General features: G+C 34.2%; 1 protein-coding gene across 7 annotated transcripts in view; it reads right to left on the bottom strand.

Annotated features, from left to right (window-relative positions):
* Positions 1 to 19,821, bottom strand: part of NAALADL2 (N-acetylated alpha-linked acidic dipeptidase like 2) — a 1,531,400-nt gene that overhangs the window by 1,473,313 nt on the left and 38,266 nt on the right. Inside the window, exon 2 of one of the 7 annotated variants that reach the window (XM_060100047.1) lies at positions 10,077 to 10,185. The exons of the other annotated variants lie outside the window; for them this stretch is intronic. The gene's annotated coding sequence lies outside the window, so the exon portion shown is untranslated. The remainder of the gene's footprint in view (positions 1 to 10,076; positions 10,186 to 19,821) is intronic. 7 annotated transcript variants of the gene reach the window in all.

Genomic DNA, 19,821 nt, shown 5'->3' with positions numbered 1-19,821 from the left:
TAGGAATAGAAGGGAACATCCTACCCTAATATTACCAAAAACCCTCCATTTAACATCTTATTAATGGTGAAAGAATTAATGTTTTCCACCTAAGATCAGGAACAACATAAAAATTTCTGGTCTCACAATTTACATACAACATAGTTCTGAAGGTTCTTGCCAGAGTAGGTGTGTGTGTGTATGTGTGTGTGTGTGTGTGTGTGTGTTGGGGGAAAGGGAATTTAAAATAATAACAGGCATTCAGATTGGGAAGGAAGAACTAGAACTGCCTTAGTAAAGTATAGTATATGATCACCTATGTAGATAATCCAATGGAATCTACAAAAAAGTTACTAGAAATAAATGAGTTTACAAGGTTGTAAGATCCAACACTGACATACAATTCATAAAAATTAATTGTATTTCTGCATACTAGCAATGATTTATCAAAAAATTCAAATTTAGGAAAAAAATACCATTTAAAAACGAATAAAAACACGAAATATTTAGGAGTAAATCTTACAAAACCTGCACAAGACTTGTGAAGCGAAAACAACAAAACACTGCTAAGAGCAATTAAGGAATATATATGTAAACAGAGAGACATAACTTGTTCACAGGTCAGAGGATGCAATTGCATTAAGATGTCAATTCTCCCAAAATTGATACATAGATCCAACACATCCCAAACAAAATTCCAGCAGGATTTTTGTAGAAATTTGAAAACTAATTCTAAAATTCAAGCAGAAATGCAAAGGATTCAGAATAATCAAATCAACTTGTGTTGTTTCTAGGGCTGATTGAAACACTTATTATACAGTTAGTAATCAAGGAAGAATAGTGGTGGCTCAGAGACAAACAGATCAATGGAATTAAATAGGCATTCCAAAAAGAGACATAGATGGACAATTGATTTTTTTTTTACAAAGGAAAGAAGACAACTGGGTGGGAAAAGGACAGTTTTTTCAACAACTGATGCTGCAACAAGTGAAAATCAATATGCAAACAAACAAAAGAAAAAGAAAGTTGATCCATGCCTTAAGTCATATGTAAAATTACTCATAATGGATCATAGATCTAAATTTTTAAAACTTAAAACTTTTAGAATAATACATAAAAGAAAACCTTTGTGAGCTTGGCGTAGACAAAGATTTCTTAGTATGATATTGAAAAAGCATAATCCATAAAAAAGGAAAATGACAAATTGGATTTCATCAAATTAAAAACTTCTACTATTCAAAAGACACTGTTAAAGAGAATGAAAAGACAGGCCACAGATTAGGAAAATGTGTTTGCAAATCATGTATTTGATAAAGAATTTGTATCTAAAAAGCATAAAGAACCCTTGAATCTCAATAATATAAAGAATTCTCAAGACTCAACAAAACCAATTAAAAATTTGGCAAAAGATTTGAAAACATCATCAAAGAATATATATGGATGGCAATAAGCAAATAAAAAGATAATCAATATCATTAGTCATTAGAGAAATGCACATTAAAACCACAAAGATATACCACTATACCCTTATTAGAATGGCTAAAATTTAAAACCCTGACCAAAGGTTAGCAAGAATGCTATGGACCTGAAAATCTCATTGCACTGCTGATTGGAACGCAAATGATACTACCACTTTGACAGTTTCTTAAAATGTTAAACGTGTACCTACCATACAATCCAGCCATTCTATTCCTAGATATCCACAGGTCCATATACAGTCTTGTATAAGAATGTTCATAACCATTTTATTTGTAAGAGTCAAAACCTGGAAAACGTCAACTGTTTCTCAATAGGGGACAAGACAAAGAAATTGTAGCATATCCATACAACGGAATGTCACTAAACTAAAAAGGAAATAAACGATTAATACAACATGATAAATCTCAAAAGTTATGCTTAAAGAAGCAAAAAAAAAATACATGTTATATGATCCATTTACATAAATCTATAGAAAATGAAAACTAAATATATAATGACAAAGCAGATCAATGTTTGCCTGGGAACTGGGGTCAGGGCCTGGACAGGAGGGAGGGCTTATAAAGAGGCAGGAGGAAATTTGGGGGCCTAATGGGTATGTTCATTATATTGTGGTGATGGTTTCATCAGTGTATACATGTGTCAAGACTTCACAGACTGTTAAATATAGGCACTTTATTGTATGTCAATTATATCTCAATAAAGTTGTCAAGAATAAAAAAGAAAAGAGATACGCTTCCAAAATGTTAGGATTCACTGATTTACTCCTGAAGCATTTAACACGTTTAATTTGAAAACCTTTGTTTATTTTCATTCCAAAAATACTCTTTGTCAGGTTCATCTTTCAGTTTTTGATATTAAAGACTCTAATATTGAAAAATGTTAGAATTAAATATATTGTCACATATTTAGTCAAAGTCCCCTAATTTTCAACATTATCACAAGCAATCAACAGGAAATGGAATTATTTATTCATTTAAAAAATATTTATTGAGTGTTGCAGTCTGTGCCAGGTAATAAGGAAAAAAAGTTAAATAAGATCAAGTCCCCACCATAGAGGAGGTCATGGTCTAGCGGGGAAGACAGACATTTATGAAGCTAATGTTCAAAAGATGTGGCAAGTACAATAATAGAGGTATACAGAGATGTGTTCAAGGCATAACGTGACCGAGGAGGAAGCATACCGGAGTTGGGGGTAAGAAACACAGTGTAGGCTAAGGGAGGGAAAGCTTTCTAAAGGAAGACTCTTCTAAGCTAAGTGTAAAGTAAATGGTAACATTGAATTAACATGACGATTCAGTTAACAAAGAAAAATCTCTTCCTTTCAGGCCCTACTGACACAAGTTGCAGGACTGGAAAAACTTTAACATAAATATAAGATGAATATATGGGAATGATACCCCTTTAAAACTAAAGTAATGATTTTGAAAAATATTACCTGTTTGCACATCATCTATATAGTAATCCCCTCTTATCCATGAGGGATAAGTTCCAAGACCCCCAGTGGAGGCCTGAGGCCTCAGATAATACTGAACCCTATTTGTACTATGCTTTTTTTTTTACTATACATACATAACTATGATAAATTTATAAATTAGGCACAGCAAGAGATTAACAAACATTAACTAATAATAAAATAGAATAATTATAATAATATACTATAATAAAAGTTATGTAAATATGGTCTCTCAATCTCTCTCTCTCTCTCAAAATATATTATTGTTGAGGAGGATATGGAGAAAAGGGAACCCTCGTACACTGCTGGTGGGAATATAAATTGGTGCAGCCACTACAGAAAACAGTATGGAGGTTCTGTTGAATTGAAAATTGAAAATAGAACTACCATATGATTCAGCAATTCCACTCCTGAGTATTTCCCCTGAAGAAAAGAAAAACACTAATTAAAAAAGATACATGCACCCTAAGGTTCACTGCAGCTTTATTTACAATAGCCAAGATATGGAAGCAACCTAAATGCCCATCAATAGATGAATGGATAAAGAAGATGTGACATATATATGTGTGTGTGTGTGTATATATATATATATATATCACTTAGTAGTGATACAAATGAAATATTACTCAGCCATAAAAAAGAATGAAATCTTGCCATTTGTGACCACATGGATGGACCTAAAAGGTATGTTTTCATACCGTATATTTATACTTCCATGTGGAATCTAAAAACAAAACAAATGAACAAATATAACAAAATAGAAACAGACCCAGAGATATAGAGCACAAACTAGTGGTTGCCAGAAGGGAGGTGGTTGGGGAGATGGGAGAAATAGGTAAAGGGAATTAAGAGGTATAAACTACTAGCTATAAAATAAATAAGTCACAGGGATGTAATGTACAGCATAGGGAAAATAGTAATACTGTAATAATTTTGTAGGTTCATTTATAAAAATATTGAATCACTATGTTATACACCTGAAGCTAATATACTATTATAAGTCAACTAAATTTCAATTTAAAAAAACAGACCTTATTGCACAAATTTAAAACCTTTTCCATCTTAAGTAAGCATACTCATCACACACTGTGGCCGTAACTTTTGCAGTTTGAGGTGTGAAAGCAAAAGTAGCACAAGTTTCTTTTTCCTTCTTTACAATTTTACGTACAGAATATTCATTCTTACCATAGATCTTAGCAACCTCAGCGCAACATCTTTTTTCTTGTTAAGTCAATAACTTTCACCTTTTCACTTAAAAGATGAAAAAAAAGGCAAGCATTTTACAGCTTTTCTTTGGTATATCCAAATTGTCAGCATCATTACTCTTAATAATGGCACGTTGGGGCCATTATTAAGTAAAATAAGGGTTACTTAAACACAATTGCTGTGATGCCAAGATAGTCAATAGGTTTGATAACCAAGATGGCTACTAAGTGACTAACAGGTGGTATACGCTGGACAAAGGGATGATTCATGTCCCTGGCAGGACAGAGGGGGATGGTGTGAGATTTCATCATGCTACTCGGAAAGGTGCAAAATTTAAAACTTATGAATTGTTTATTTCTGGAATTGTCCATGATATGTTTGGACCAAGGTTGACCTTGGGCAACTGAAACTGCAAAAAGTGAAACTGGGATAAAGGAGGACCACTGTACTTTCAAATATTAAAATATTTTGGCAAAATAATTGAAAAGGAAATGTTAAGAAAAGATTAAAATAAGATTCTAAAAGTATAGTTTTTTTGTAAATGAACTAGCTTAAATAGATAATTCACTCTTTGCATTCATGAGCAAGTAATGGAATGGGTAAATTATGGGGTAGGACAGACAGTTCATCTGGATGCTGGGTGCAATTATTTTGATCACTTAGGATGAATTAATTAATGCATTAATGAACGCATTTAGTCTAGATCTCACTGCCAATAGCCTCATGCTTAACTTCTTGTAGTATTATAGCCCTTGAGGAGTTCCACAGGGACCATGGCAGTTATGATGGTAAAGAGGAATAGTTATGGAAGTGTTCTAACATAATTTGGGTGCAGGGTTATTTAATTTTCTATTATTACAGCATCCATCAGAATAACAGAACTGTAAGTGATCTCATCAAGGTCAAGCATAGCAATAAGCTGAGATGGAAACTAGATGTTAACACTGTTTTAACTGAGGATACTTAATAGATTAATAATTCCAACCCCAAGTATTGAACAAATCTCAGCATAAATACATAGATGGACAAATAATCCTTTCCTTTAACCAATTCTACATTAGGAGAAAATTATCTGCCTTACAATTTAGGTAAAGGAAAAATAAACCCTTACAGTATATGATCATGCAAATAGCCAAGAAATGAGTCAAATGCATTATCAACATCTAACGTCAACACAGAGAGAGCCAAAGTGCTAATGGAAGTTGCATTTTCTCCTTGGCATTTTAAGTGCTTCAAGGGTGCCCAGTGTTCTCATAGACCATCAAATGAGAAAATTTCAGGGTAGTAGAGACAGTATGTGCATGGACTGAACTGGGAAATACTGACAGATGCCTAATGAGGTTATGGAACAAATCAACATAGCTGGCCTGCTGACTGTTCATCAGCCACCCTAGAAAAGCCAGAGGTGTCCCATCTAGAGCAGCTGCTATACCAAAAGAAAGCATCACTGGAGTTCAAGAGCTCAGGCATAATACAATCAGAAAATTTTAGAGCTGGAAAGGCTCTAAGAGACCATGTAGTTCAGTGTCCACAAATCTGTAGGTCATTGTTGCACTTCAGTGATTCCATGAATTTCTTGAGATTACATGTAAAGTTACATGTATACATGCTTAAAAACCACTGATTTAGTTCAACTGTTTCATTTAACAGATGAGGAAACAGTCCCATTGAAATTGAACCACAATTCACTAGTCCTAAGTTAGAGATAGCATCTCTTGAGTCCCAGCTATTTGATTTTGCTATCACACCAAGTTGTCTCCTATTATCAGTAAGTATTAAAAATCTTAACTGCAGCAGAAAAAGATAGACAGCCAGAATCCCTAATCCCTGATTCTCGAAAGATTCAATATCTTCTGTGTAATCACTCAATAAGCTCTCCATGAGCCCATTTATACTGCCATTCCTTGTCAACACGCCAAATATAACCTGTGTGATGTCTGCGTTCTGGCAGCCTTTGCAGTTGAAACAATATCTGACGTAAGTAGCTCATGAAACCAAAAGTAAGTCTTCCAGAATATGCAAGGGAGAAAATAGAAGATACAATTTTGGCTGAGAACAGATCCAGTCTTGCTTCACTTGCAAACAGGCAGTACAGGCAGGTCAGAATCTCAGGCAGGTGTCTGGAGGCTGCACACACGGAAGGGACAGATGTTAGAGGGACGAGTGGGCCTTTCCTCCTTTGGCAGGTAAGGGCGCAGAGTGAGATACCTTGGCTTATCAAAGTAAGTGTGGCTTTACTAGTATCTGTATTGGTGAAAACAGGATATATTAGTTGGAGCAGACCAGAAGCTCCAAACTCTTAACGCTACTGGAGAACATCAAGGGAATATGTCTTTTTTTTTCCCTACCTTCTCTGAATTTCTCTTATTTTTTGTTCTTATTATAAATGGAAAATATTGTCAATTGAAATTGAGAGGTAAATCAGGTCCCTGTTAAAACATCAATGGAAATACAAGAATTCCAGATTGTATCATTTATCTTCTCAGTTAATAGGATATTAAATACTATCAACTTCAGAAAAAGGATTTGATTAAAAGGTCCCTGTTTTTTTTCTCAGATAGAAAATTCTGTGAAAAAAAAATGAAAATTTTAAAAATTAAAAAGGTTTTGAGAGACTATAAGTGTGCAAGGACAAGGCTACATAGTTACTTACACTGCCTTGTATATAAATGATTCTCAACAAATGTTTGTTAAACCGAATTGAATCAGTGTATAAACCATCTAACAAATGGTCACCCTGATGGTTCCCAGAAGAGGAAGAATTGCCCCCCTTACTAATGCACTAAGGCTATTTTTTTTAATTGGCTTTCGTTAAGCAACTCCATATATATTTTGATCAATCTTTCAGTTATTCCAAAATGGCTCTCAATTTACAAGTAGATGCCAGGACTTTTAAATGTTCAATAAATTAACAAGATTTTCTCTCAATGTTGCTGTTATTAAAAAAAAAAAGATATCTTTCCAGTAAGGTATTTTGGCTAATGAACAAGAATCTCTTATTAAATTAATAACACCATTAGATTCACTTTCAGATGGTTTAACAGTGGTCTTTGGGGTCTAAGAACATATTGCTGACTTAGGCACGTTGCCAATAGACTGAACATGAATTTGTACAAAGTAAATCTCCATCTCAAATCTAAACAAAGTGTTTTCCCCTGCTAAACCTGCTTCTTTCTCTATATTTATTGTGATTAGGAGCATTATAATTTATCTAGTCCCCAGTCCCAAAAGTTGACTAAACTTTCCTCTCCCTCACCTAAAACATGCACTGAATAAGGATATCCAATCAAATATCTTATAAACATCTATCAAATTTATGCCTTCCTTTTTCCCATGGTCATTACCTTGTTGGAGGCCCTCATCACTTTGAGCCTGAACTCACAGGCCCTCTCTACCTTTAACTGCTCCCATTCTAGTTTTCCTGGAATATGACATCAGAATTAGTTTTCTAAAAAGTAAATCTGATCATTTCTTCCTCCTGCTTAAAACCTATCAGCATCTTCCTATTGCATCCAAGTACACACATTTTTGCCTTAAAATACAAGGCTTTTGGTAATTAAATCTTGGTGTTCTTTCCATTCTCATCTCCAGGAACCCATAGCATCTCCCACAGGCTCTTTAAACCACCTGGCTAGAGATCTTGTCAAGTTTCCTTATGTCAGCCTCATTTTTTATTCCCTTAACTTTTAGCATATACCATACCCACTCCAGGAAGTGCCCTGACACTTTTTCCATCTGGCATAGAAGCTACCCTTCCTTCAAGGTTTAATTAAGGCTGCAAAAAAAAAAAAAAAAAAAAACCTGTCTGCCCCATGTGAAGTTAATTGTTTGCTCTCCAATCTAGCACACTTTTCCATATTTCTAGCATAGAACTTTTAAAACAATATTTTATGAAATATACATACTGAAGTCAAATATATTATCTGAACACAATGAAAGTTAATTAAAAATCAATACCAAAACGATATCTAGAATCCTGAAATACCACACTTCTAAATTTCCCATGGGTCAGTAGAGGTATAACAAGGGAAATTATAAAACATTTTATGCTAAAAGATTGTAATACATATTACATAAAGTATAAGAAATGGAGTGACATCTGTGAAAATCAGAGTGAAACTCCAAAAATTCTCCTCCTTAAAGCAACAAGAATTGGAAAAAATTGTTAGAATCAACTTTTTCAGAGCTCTAGAAATTAACCAAACACTTGCAACATTCTGGGGAGTTTTTATTCAAGAAAAGTAACTGATCTCAGTAAAAATAGTGATCTTTGTGGGATTTGAATTTGCCCTAGTCCCTTATCCCGTTAGTTGAAAATTAATACTGTTGTTCACATTTGTGGTGAATACCAACAAACCAGCAACTGCTGCAAAAAGCAGAATGGGGCTGGAGCATCTTAAAAATCTCATTCCCAGAAAAATGGCATGATTTGACCTATTTAGTGGTTCCTAAAAGACCTATTTCAAGCTTACCTATATTTAACCTAAAGCACCTAATGGGAAAAAACTTTTTCCCAAAGGCATTTGTTGAAAATAATGACAGGCAATTTTTTTTTTAACTTTACAGTTGTCTGAGGCAGTGCATAAGAGTGGGGCAAACAATTTTATACATGTAATATATATATATATTATGATTTGTTTAGGTGTTCACTTCTACCATTAGAATCTCTTCAAGGCCATACTATACACCAAGCAAATTTTTGTGCCTACAGATGCTAATAAAATGCTCAAGACATAGTAAGTATAAATGTTGGCTGAGGAAATAAGTGAATGAATGAATGAATGAAAAGATACAGAAGAACTAAGATCCCTCTTCTGTTGTATATGTAACTGGTTCGATCACGAATTTGTTTTTCTTTTTTTACATATTAGAACTTTCAGAATGTACTTGTTCCCACATCCTTAGATACAATTAAATAAAACTCATTGCTTTCTAGGGCTGCCATAACAAAGAACGACAGATTGAATGCCTTAAACAATAGAAATTTATTTCCTCACAGTTTTGGAGGCTAGAAGTCTGAGATCAAGAAAGAACGAGCAGGGTTGTTTCCTTCTGAGGGCTGTGTAGAAGAATCTTTACAAGGCATCTCTCCTTGGCTTTTGATGGCTGTCTTCTCTGTGTCTTTACACGGTCTTCCCTCTCCCTCTGTCCATGTCTATGTCCAAATTTCCTCCTTTTACAAGTATATCAATTGATTTGGTTTAGGGCCCACCCTAATGACCTCATTTTAATCTAATCACCTCTCTAAAGACCCTATCTCCAAATAAGGTCGCATTCTGAGATACTGGTAGTTAGGACTTGAACATGATTTTTTGGGGAAACACAATTCAACCCATAACACATATCCTCACTCATATAAAAACAGTGTGTTATGGTTACATTTTTCAGTCTTTTCAGAATGTTTCCAAATAATAAGCCAGATTTTTCAGAATATTTTCTATTACCTTTAAAACATAAATAATCTGTGCTTCAGGGAGATCACCTAGGTGCTTTGCGATCATCTAGAAGGGTGGGATAAGGAGGGTGGGAGGGAGACGCAAGAGGGAGGGGATATGGGGATATATATACACGTATGCACATAGTTGATTCACTTTGTTATACAGCAGAAACTAACACAACATTGTAAAGCAATTATACTCCAATAAAGATGTTAAAAAAATAAAATAAAATAGAAAGGACACTGGATGCCTATCAACTAATCATAATTTATGAATCTTGTTAGGATACTAATCTAAGCAAAGAGAATCAAAATATTCATGAGGCAATTGGGAAATCTGAACACTCACTGGATATTTAACTATACTAAGAAATTATTATAAATTTTTTAGGAGTGATGATGGTATTGTGCTTATGGTTTAATAAGAATTCCTTATCTTTTATAGATAGGTGTTAACTTATTTACTAATAAAATGATATGATGTCTGTCAAAAAACAAAAAATCTGTGCTTCATTTCTTCACCTGGAAAAGGAAGTGGCTGGGCTGAATCCCTCTGCAATCCCACAAGTCCAAAGACTCTGACTCTACCTGGTCTTATTTTGCCACAGGAACTGGCACTGCTGGAGGTGACCTAGAAATAACATAAGAGTACTTATTTAAATGAAGAGATTAATATAAATTCAGTCGAGTTTGGAAATGTTTGCACAGCTGAAGACCATGAGCCTTCCAAGACTTCTTGGACAAATTCCATCCGTTCTCTGAGGACAAACTGACTTTGGAATTATAAATGCACACAGATGTTTCTTTCAGCACAAAAAAATACCTACGGTAAGTATCATTCATGGCAGTGCCTTAAGCTACTCCAAAGTTATTTTCACCAAGATTGAGTATTCCAGCTGTCTTCATTTTCTCAAAAATTAGTCCTAGAAAAATAGAACTTATCACAACAGGTTACAGAATTTAAGTTATATATTAATTTATAAAAATTACCTTGGATTCTATGATACAATTCAAAGCAACTTACTAAATGGTATCCAGGTACTCTGAAATAGTAAATTTTAAAAGTATATATTTTTTAAATACTCCAAGTGACAACAGAATCAAGACAATGAAATGATCTTTACTGACACAGGAAAAACAAGAATGCATTTGGAAAAGAATTCATTTCTTTTGATAAAAGTACTTTTATGAATTTCATACAGAGTATAATGATCAATAGTTTTGGTAAACTCTTTTTGTTGAAAGAGAATGACTCATACGAACACATCCTTTGAGAAATAATCATGGCATATTACAACACAAAACTATTGGATATGTTAGGACAATTTGAAGCAATATCAATGCTGGAAGAAAAAAAAAAAAAAAAAAAAGCCCGTACTTCAGAAGATTGTTTAGAACACAAAAGACTCCTTAGAAGGGACATCTACTTAAATTATCAGCTGAGACTAATTCTTGAAGATATCAGATATATATTAAACTGGTATTAATTTATTTAAGCATATAATAGATGTTAGAGAGTAACAAGTGAGCTGACATTGAAAATCAACTGTCTCAATATCCAATATTTGACAATAATAATAATGACAAATTGTTTAAAGAGTACTACCAAAATGAAACTTTTAAGAAAAGTAGAGTGTGTTTGGGCTTTTTTTTTTTTATAACTATGATAATGAACAGCTTGAGTCTAAGAAGGTGCTTTGAATACCTGAAGCTTCTAAGACTTACAAATTTTACTGCGACTGCTGCTGTTCTGGATAGCCAAAAGGTACTATAGAGCATGGGGCAGATGGCTATATAATCATGGCCTACAGTTACAAGATTTAGTAATTGATATAATGGTGAAAAGTGATACAGGGTTGAAAAAAGAACAGCAGCAATATTAATGCACGTTACAGTGATCTGAGATTCATAATGTACTTTCTGAGAGTATACTGATCACCCAAAATTGATAAAGTAATTTCTACCATTGAAGCAATATCCCATTCTACGAGTAATTTCTTACAAGATACTGAGTGTCTCAATGTTCTTATGTGGTTCATTCACTTCTTATGGCTATGTGTTCCCAGAAAATGATTTACTCATTGTTTCTGGCAACAGCTCTGGAAAATATAGGTACTACTTTATATACCTATATAATATTTTAAAAATAAATATTTCTCCTTTTCCTCCCATGATGTAAATCCCATTGCAAATTTTAATTAAGAGTAGAAGTGGTACTAAATATTTTATGTGTGAATCTAAAGTATGAAGAGATTAAATGGCCAGCTTATTTTGCTAATCATGAATTAGAAACCCACCAACTCCCACTTCACTTAATAAGACACTCAAAAAAGGCTCTCAGAGGGCTGCTCTCTGAATAGAAGGGCTCTTCCCACCTGTAGGATGAGAGCTGACATTCCCCCCTACTTAATTAGTTCATTCCATTATTTTCAATTCACCTAAGCTTTCCCTCCTTTTACTCTCCAGAGTCTTTGCAAATTATAAGACTGCTGCTTTCCTCTAAACTTGAAACCAGGAGTTCTTGACTTTCTAAAAAAATCATCCTTGAGATATAATTCACATACAATAAAATTCACCCATTTGAAATGCCTGATTCAATGTTTTTTAGTATATTCACAAAGTTGTGCAATAATCACCACAGTCAATTTTAGAACATTTTTATCCTTCCAAAAAGAAATCCCATACTTATTTTCAGTCACTCCCATTCCCTCCTCTCCCACCACTAGGAAACCAATGATCTACTTTGTCTTTATAGATTTACCAATTCTGGACCTTTCATATAAAAGGAATCACACAGTATGTGGTCTTTTGTGACTGGTTTCTTTGACTTACCACATATATATTTTCAAAGTTCAACCATGTGGTAGAATGTATCAATACTTCATTCTTTATTGCCAAATAATATTCCACTGTATAGATATACCACATTTTATTTATCCATGCATCAGCTGATGAACAATTGGGTTGTTTCCACATTTAGGCTATTATGAAAAATACTGAACATTCATGTCCGTGTCTTTGTGTGGACAGACAGGATCTCTCTCTCCTGGATATACAGCTAGCAGTGAAATTTCTGTGTCATACAGAAAGTCTATGGTTTTTTGGGTTTTTTGTTTTTTTGTTTTTTTCTGGTATGCTGGCCTCTCACTGTTGTGGCCTCTCCCATTGTGGAGCACAGGCTCTGGACGCACAGGCCCAGGGGCCATGGCTCACGGGCCCAGCCGCTCCGTGGCATGTGAGATCTTCCTGGACCGGGGCATGAACTTGCATCCCCTGCATCGGCAGGCGGAATCCCAACCACTGCGCCACCAGGGAGGCCCCAGAAAGTCTATGTTTAATTTAAGAAACTGCCAAACTTTTTCAAAACAGCTGCACCAGTTTACATTCCACTCTTCAATATATGATGGTTCCAATTTCTCTACATCCTCACCAACATACCATTATCTGAGTCATACTAGTGGATATAAAGTGGTATGTTATTATGGTTATGATTTGCATTTTCCTAATGTGTAATGATGTCAAGCATCCTTTCGTGTGCTTATTGGCCATTTGCATATCTTCTTTGGAGAAACGTCTATTCAGATTCTTTGCCCATTTTTAATTGAGTTACTTATCTTTTCAGTATTGAGTTTAAGAGTTCTTTGTATCTTTTAGATACAAGTCCCTTTTCAGATATGATTTGCAAATATTTTCTCCCATGATATGGATTTTTTCACTTTTTTGATGATATAATTTGTAACACAAAGGTTTTAATTTTGATGTAATCTATTCTTTCTTTTGTCATTTGTGCTTCTGGTGTCATACCTTTAAAAAAAACAAAAAAACCCTGCAGAGCCCAGGTCATGAAGTTTTCTTCATATTTTTTTCCCTAAGAGTTCTATAGTGTTAGCTCTTACATTTAGGTCTCTGACACATTTTAAATTAATTTTTTTGTATGGTATGAGGTAGGGCTATGCAACTTCATTCTCTGCATGTGGATATACAGTTGTCTCAGTACCAGCTGAACAACTCTTCTTTCCTCCTTGAATTGTTTTGGTACTCTTGTCAAAAAGCAACTGACCAAAAATTTGTGTTTAATAATACAGAAAGAATTTAAGGAAAAAGATGACCTGAAAATTTCTGAAATCATAATCTGGTGAGATTTAGCCAGTAACCAGCAATGGGGTGGAGAAATGGCTGGTCAACATCCAGATGACAGATACAATGTGGCAATGCAGACTCTGTCCACATCAGTAACAAAGTTGATAACGGGTTAGGAGGGGGAAAGGCTGAAATCTCACAGGTAGGCAATAATATCATGTGTTTATTACATCATGTCATGATCAAAGTCAAGTAGGTGCCTGTGATTTTATGTGATTCATCTAGTTTGAAGATGTTATAAAGAGCAGCCTCAAAGGGTGAGGTGGGGTGTTTATAGGTGTGAATGGCAGGAACTAAGCAGGATGTGAGAACCAATTGCTCAGTAGGCTGACTCAGAATAGGGTTTAGATCCAGTAGAGGCTGTGAATCAAGAAATGAAGGAGGAAAAAGAAATGAAATTGAGTTATTTGTAGTGAGGTGGATGGACCTAGAGTCTGTTATACAGAGTGAAGTAAGTCAGAAAGAGAAAAAAATACCATACACTAACACATACATATGGAATCTAAAAAAAAAAAAAAAAAAAAAAAAAAAATTTGTTATGAAGAACCTAGGGGCCGGACAGGAATAAAGATGCAGATGTAGAGAATGGACTTGACGGCACGGGGAGGGGGAAGGGTAAGCTGGGACGAAGTGAGAGAGTGGCATAGACTTATATATACTACCAAATGTAAAATAGCTAGCTAGTGGGAAGCAGCCGCATAGCACAGGGAGATCAGCTCGGTGCTTTGTGACCACCTAGAGGGGTGGGATAGGGAGAGTGGGAGGGAGACACAAGAGGGAGGAGATATGGGGATATATGTATATGTATAGCTGATTCACCTTGTTATAAAGCAGAAACTAACACACCATTGTAAAGCAATTATACTCCAATAATGATGTTAAAAAAAAATGACACTTTCAAAAAAATAAAAAGAAATGAAGGAGGAAACCAAGCCAGGCAGACAAGGCAAATATGACAAAAGTTTGGGGAATGCCATCAGATTGTAAAGAAATAGACTAAGAATTTACCCCAGGTACTCTAAATGCGAAGTTAAGAACAGTCTCTACTCTTAGGTTAGAAAGAGGCTTTTTACATACTGCTTTTTACATACTGTTCTTATTAAGGACTGGCTTATGAATTTGTAGGGATTTAGGCAGTACATCAATGCCTACAACTAAGAAGCACTTACTAAATCCTTGCTGTATCCCAGGTATGCTTCCAGTTGCTTTGCATATATTAACTCACCTGATTCTCATGAGTACCATAGTAGGTTAATCCTATTATATTAATAAAAGAGGTGACAAAACTAAGATTTAAAAAGGTTAAGTATCTTACCTAAGTCTCACAGCTATAAAACAGCTGAAACTAGGTTTAAAAACAGATCTAGCTAACCCCAAATTATGTGGTCTTTTGATTATAATGGTGAAGATGAAGAAAAACTGCATTCAGATCAAGCTTAGTCTTTTACTTAAGTAATAAAAAAGTGGTATGCTGCTTGGGTGCTAGAGGTTAATAGGGCTCCTAATCTTCATTGGTTATTAGTATTACCATCAAACTAATCATCTATATATGAAACTTCTGAGCTATCTCTGATTTCTTCTTCTCCCAACATGTCACTTCTATCTGACATCCATTTTCCATTCCATTCTCATGGATCTATTTCAAATAATCATCACTCCTAAACTTGATAATTGTAGTATCTTCCAAACTAATCTTTCTACCTGTTAGCTTTCCTTATACAAATCCAAGTGATTCACTACTGCAAAACTAATCCTGAAATGCAGTTCAGATCATAGTATATCTACATTCAAAAATACTCAATACTCTCCCCTCATGTTCACCAAATCAAATAGAGCTAATTGACCTGCACATTCCTGGCTTCCACAATATAGCCATGACTTCCCATTCCAGCCTAGATATTTTAGCTGCCTACAGCTAAACTGTATCATTTACTATTGTTGAAAACTACTCCATACTTCCAAACTTAATGCATTTATTTATTCTTTTCTCTGGGCATGGAATGCCTCCCCATGTCTGCCCAGTGAAATCCAATTCATCTCAAATGTCGCCTCTTCCAGGCAAACTATCCCAATTCCCTCAACATAATAACTCCTTCCTCTTTTAATTACATTTTTTCTTATATAGGTCATATAACTCTAAATTATTATATCTTTGTGGATTTTCCTAATCTCCCTTTCTAGACTTCAAGTTCTCTGAAAACAATGCCTGTGTATTACTCTTGTCTGAACTCCAAAATGCTTAGCAGTTGCTTTGAAATTATGGCCATTAAAAAATCATTGGATTAAATTATTAAAGTTGAAAAAAATATAGTGGTGTATTAATCAAAACTATCTTGGTTGCAAACGACATATGCTCCATCTAACTTAGACCAAAAGAGAACTGTTTGGGGCTCATATGAACAAACTATGGAAAAGGAATGATAGGGCTATCTTCCAAATATCACAGATACAGGAATTTGTATCATGTTGCTATTCTTCTCTTATGGGTTGGTTTCATACCTACCTATTAAAGACTGACTTTGTCTCCCTTGCCAGAGACATGGCCAGTAGCAGCTTCCCAATTTCCATCCTCTAAGCTTTAGGACCAGAGAGAAAAGGAATCTTCTGTAACACTCACCTCTACACCTGCATCTGTTTAAAAAAATACCAGAAAAAAAGTCTCTGACTGGCCCAGCTTGATTCACGGATTCACTGAACTTTTGACAGTCATCAAAGTTGAGCATAAGAAGGTAGTAGCTCTTGTTAAAGACCCCGTGGATAAAGTAAGGTATCCATGTGTGTATGAGTTTTTTAGAGTGCTTTCTCAGAAAATGAGAGAAGGGGTTTATATAGACAAATATTTAATGTCCACTATAAGTAGTGAAAGGTTTCAGTGGTAATAACTAGTTACTGCTTCATAGTTGAGTTTAAAAAAAAAAAAAGGAAAAGAAAATTTTAGTCTATCAGTATATAACTAGAATTTTGGAACAAATGGTATCATTTGTTTTCCCACTTCTCATATTACTGTTCTTTCTCCAGCATTCCTAAGTGGACAGGTTCAGATTTTGCATAGTTTATGTAGAAGTAAGGCTATGTACAACTGTTGATAAATTTCCCAGATTGATATGTAAAAGAAAAACACTGCTTATCATAACTATTTGGGAATCCAGTATTCCATGATGGTTAAAACAGTGTTACTGAATATAAATTTCAGCCTTTCTCATGTAGATTATTTTTTTCTACTTCCTTGCATCATATTTATCTCTCCTACTTTTATTGTTGGAAGGATCCACCATGTATCTTGCAGAGTATCATATGCACAGGACACCAAGAATCATAGTCTCAAATAACTATAATGGCCAGCAAGACAACACAAATGAGTAGGAAATAAGGTGATCTGAAAAGTGTCTACTCTTGAAATGGGCAGCTTCTATGCTACTCCAGCCAACTGAGGGAAGGCAGATGAGTGTTATTAAATCAGGTGGTTCCTTATATTAAAAAAATCCAGAAAGTCAGGGTTATACATGAAACCCCTTGATTTTTATTTGTGAGCCACCAACTGAAATATTTTTCAAATGCTTTACAGACCAAACAGAGCAAATCTGCAGGTGAAACCTGACCTGCCAGTGTAATCTTCTGTAGATATGTTCAACAAGTACTCATTGAATGAATGCTTATGTACAAAACTAATGAGTTGAAAATCAAATCATGGTTTTCTATTAATTACATTCCAATAGTAGAGACTACTTTCTCCAGAAGAAAATGTTGGCCTCAGTCCACTAAAACACTGCTTAAAATTTTAACATTTACATGAGAATCATTCTTCTTTTATTAATGGGAAACATAGGCAAATCTAACTTTAAAAATTACCCCTGAAGATGTTAGTCAAATGGATAATCGATTCACTCTTATAGATTCCTTCTCATATGGTATTAAAAGGATCACACAGCCAGCATTTATTGGCATTCTTGTTTATTTCTTGTTACTTAAATAACAAGAAGTTTAAATGTTTAAACTGCTCAATTTCATCCTTTTCAAGAAGGCATTTAAAACTGCTATCAGCCAAACTGATACCACTTCCTTTGAATTTCTATAGCCCTTATTTGTTGTATGTCATTTAATCATATTTCCAGGCTTCAAGGAGTTTCTTGACTAATAGAAGTGAAATATCTATACAGTGAAGCAATGGAAAGAACAACAAACTTGTTATTAGGAGATCCAGTCAGATTCAAATTCATTAATCGTGGGACTTTGGGAGAGGAGAGTAAATGGTCTGCTATGTACTTCAGCAAGAACTCTTCAGCAGTGGTCAACTGTGAGAGAGAGACAACAGAAGAAAATCAGGCATTTAGTTGTCCAGACAACTGCCAACTGTCAACTCCTGTTAAAAAAAGGATATAGATATGAGAACCAGAAGGGCAGTACTAATAGAACCTACTATGAATAGATGTTGGGAGAAAGGAAGAGAAGAATAAAAATAAATGCCAAGATAGGTGGGTAAAAGCTATTTTATCACTTAAAAATCTACATAAAATATAATGGCGTGCTTAAAGAAAAAAAATAATATAACCTGGGTTCTATACATATGTAAAAATAAACTCCATGACAAAAAAGCCCAAATAAAATGAGGGAAATGGAAATATACTGTATTTTGTAGAAAATAAAAGGAAAGAAACCTACTTTTAGAGTTAAGAAGAGAAATAGAGGATTTTTTTTAAATCACACTATAAAGGTGAAAAGTGCAATGTCTGAGGTGAAAAGTATATCAGATCAATTTATCAGCAAATTACGTGAATCAGAAAAAAAGACTGTTGAATTTGAAAACAAAGCAATGAAAACTATGCAAAAAGAAACAAAAAAGGAAGAGAACTAAAAAGAAGGGAAGGGAACGGGAAAAGAAGAAGGCATTGTGGGGAATATAATATGTGTATACGTAAAATATATGACAATAAGAGCATAAAAATGGGAGGAGAAAAAAAGCAGAATACTACTGTAGAATTCTTGTACTATGTATGAAGTGATATAATATCACTTGAAGGTAGACTCTGATAAGTTAAAAAACATATGCCATAAATTTTAAAGCAACCACTAAAATTTAAAAAATGAAGAATTACAGCTAATAATGATAAACAATTGAGATAGTATGAAATAATAATTTAAAAGGTACTCAATCTAAAAGAAGGAAAATAAATGAGGGAAGAAGATCAAAATAGGATGGAATGAATAGAAAACGAATAGCAAAATGATAGACCTCAGCACATCAATAATCACACAATATGTAAAACATTTATAAACACTACAATAAGAAGGCAAAATTATATAATTGGATTTAAAGCAAAAAGCAAGACCCAACTGTTCACTGCTTACGTGAAACATCTGAAATTTAAAGAAACAAATAGGCTAAATGTAGAATGAACAAATATACACCATGCTAATTCTAGTTGAAAGAAAACTGGAGTGGCTATATATCAGAAAACTGGATTTCAGAGCAAAGAATAATACTAAGGCTAAGGGGTTTTATAATGATAAAGGAGTTAACCCCTAATCAAGAAAACATATAATCCTAAAGATTTATACATCTAATAAGGGAATATCAACATATGCCAGACAAAAATTAATAGAATTTGAGGAGAAATAAATAAATCCATAATTACAGTCAGAGATTAATCACAGAGCAGAAAACATCAAAACAGAAATATAAAACAATAATGAAAATCAATTATTCTCTGAGAAAAATCAAAACAATTGATAAACATCTAAAATGATGACAAAAAAGGAGACTCAATACAAATTAACAGTATCATTAGATAAGATGGAAAACCTAAGAAGAAGACAGCAACTACCAGAGTTCATTCAAGAAAAATAGAAAACCCTGTACAGACCTATAGCTATTAAAGATATTGAATTTGTAGTTACAAACTTCTCTCACAAAGAAATAAGATCAAAAAGATCTAAATAAATGGAGAGAAAAATCAATGTTTATGTACAGGACAACTCAATATTGTAAAGAGGTCATTCTTTCCCTACTTGATCTACAGACTCAATCCCAATCAAAATCAACAAACTGATTCTAAAGTTTATATGGAGAGGAAAAATACCCAGAATAGCCAACACAATATTGAAGGAGAGGAACAAAGTTGGAGGACTG

This window comes from Mesoplodon densirostris, chromosome 5 (genome assembly GCF_025265405.1).
Source record: "Mesoplodon densirostris isolate mMesDen1 chromosome 5, mMesDen1 primary haplotype, whole genome shotgun sequence".
In the NCBI taxonomy this organism is placed as follows: domain Eukaryota; kingdom Metazoa; phylum Chordata; class Mammalia; order Artiodactyla; family Ziphiidae; genus Mesoplodon; species Mesoplodon densirostris.
This window is presented reverse-complemented; position numbering and strand designations above follow the sequence as displayed.